This window comes from Scylla paramamosain, chromosome 28 (genome assembly GCF_035594125.1).
Source record: "Scylla paramamosain isolate STU-SP2022 chromosome 28, ASM3559412v1, whole genome shotgun sequence".
In the NCBI taxonomy this organism is placed as follows: domain Eukaryota; kingdom Metazoa; phylum Arthropoda; class Malacostraca; order Decapoda; family Portunidae; genus Scylla; species Scylla paramamosain.
Window position 1 is genome coordinate 15,912,541 of NC_087178.1, and position 2,210 is coordinate 15,914,750.

General features: G+C 45.9%; 1 long non-coding RNA gene across 1 annotated transcript in view; it reads left to right on the forward strand.

Moving 5' to 3' along the window:
• The first annotated feature begins 325 nt into the window (after positions 1-325).
• The window catches only part of LOC135115007 (uncharacterized), a 20,754-nt gene continuing 18,869 nt past the window's right edge, over positions 326-2,210 (forward strand). The window contains exons 1-2 of the long non-coding RNA XR_010275754.1: positions 326-476; positions 1,973-2,099. This is a non-coding gene — a long non-coding RNA (uncharacterized LOC135115007). The remainder of the gene's footprint in view (positions 477-1,972; positions 2,100-2,210) is intronic.

The window sequence follows — 2,210 nt, forward strand, 5'->3', positions numbered from 1 at the left end:
GACCGTCAATCAGTGTTTTCGTTAATATCAATGAGTTTTACTAAATAAATATATCGGTAGTGATTATAAGAAAAATAGAAAACTTTCAATGCTACAGTTTTCATTGACAGGAGGATGAAAGGAAGGAGCAGTTAAACGAGTGTCTCCGTGAACATGAAATATCTAATCATTAAGTGTTCTTGATAGGGTTAGACTTCATAAATATATAGGCAATTTCAGCAATATTCATGAAATTATGTAAAGGAAAACATTAATACTGTTTCGGCACTGGTGAAAGACACTCATTTGAGCAGATTGGCTACGTGACGTCAATCTCGTCACAAGGAAAGCGACGGTGCAACCCTCAGAGCTGAGCCGGCAAGCGGAATGAGAGTAGTTACCAGTTGTGTGTGCAGTTGTTGCGGTGAGTTTTACAGGTAAATGGATCTACCGTGGATATCATGGAGCCACGGCATCGGCCACTCTGGCGTGCACAGGTAAGGAGCAGATGGCAGTAATGACTTAGTATTTGTTATATATCGTGAGGCACATAAAGGACTCTGTGATTGAGGCAGTGGGCGGGAGGACGGGACTCGGTAACTGGCGATTCACGTATCGGCCGCTGAGGCAAGGATTATACATACTATGGAGATTACTTGCACTGAGCCCAAGGGTGTCAGCAAATCGAGGACCTCGGAGCAGAGCATACTTGTTGTGGAATACCATGACAGACTGCATTGGAGGTGAGCGTATCTTAAAAACATTTCCTCCACAACGGTAGTTATACATGGGATGGACATGCCTTGGTATTTTTTTTTTCCTCTCTGCAGTATGTTTAATGAATAATAGTTCCCAGTAGAACAGCAGGTTCAGTGTGTGTGTGTGTGTGTGTGTGTTTGATACGGTATGATACGTTGGGCCAGAGTTGGGAGCAAGGGTATCTATATGTTGGGTCAGAGTTGGTGCGGATTGATGGGGTGGAGTAAGACTGGTTTATTTGGGTTCTTAGCCAAAGATCTCGTAGATCTGGCAGTTGGGAACGGGGGAAACCGTGCCAGCAATAGGCAATTAGGGGTTGGGCACAAGGGCGTTAACTGCCTTGTACTCACCACCAAGCAAAGAAGACCTGCCAGTAAGTGTTTCATTGTCTCACTGCCCGTTCATGGCGCAGTGAGGGGGATTCGAATCATTGCTCATCACTATGGGTCCTGCTTTCTAGCCCAACAAAACTTGGCTACAGCCCTGCGCCGCTCCCGCTACTTGCGCGTGTCCGTGGCGCAGTGTGATACCGAGGCAGCACATCTACCAGTCATTGAACAAGCGACCATGAATGCCCTTACCACCCAGCTAGCATAGCTGCAGCATAACGGGAAAGCAAGTGGCCCGCATATCAATGAAAGTACGAGTGTGGTGAAGCCAGGGGAGAACTGGTGGAGGTTCGTAGCAGTTCTGACGTGCAACTCGAATGGCAGAGCTGGGTATACGTATAGGGGAAAGATTAAATCATTGGTGAGTACAGCACCGCCAGAGAAATCTCGGATAAATGGCGAGGTCATGTCCATATGATATGTCGGGTCAGAGTTGGCAATGGGGCAAACTACCAACATGAATTAGTTAAGGACCGGACAAGAGAGCGTTAACTGCCTTGTAATTTATTCGCTTACCACCTCGTAAAGAACACTGCCAGCAGGTGTTTCATTCACTCCTGCCCCTTCAGTTGGGTTAGTTAGGTTGGAGAATTCATCTAATAATGACCGTAATTATCCGGCAGTGGAGAATGTATGAAGCCTTTACAAGATATAAACAAGAATATCCGTACTAATACATATCCACGCCTCACATAACTATTGTTTGTGGAGGTTCTTAGAGGGTCTTAGGAGAGAGAGAGAGAGAGAGAGAGAGAGAGAGAGAGAGAGAGAGAGAGAGAGAGAGAGAGAGAGAGAGAGAGAGAGAGAGAGAGAGAGAGAGCAAACAAGCGTTTCTCTGTTTGCAGGACTAGATGGAAGGTCTTTAATAATGTTGCTCGAGTGTTCCTGTGTGAGTCTTCATACGGCCGTAATAGTACGTGTGTGATCTGAACTGCGCCACCAGCCTCAGCTGCGCCACCGCCAGGAGACAAGGTAAATATGATTGCTGTTTTTCTTTCTTCTTTTTCACCTCTTGCTGGAATTACTGTGTTGTTGTTCCATGTTGGTGGACTCTTTGTGTTACTCTTCTCTCGATTTTTAGGC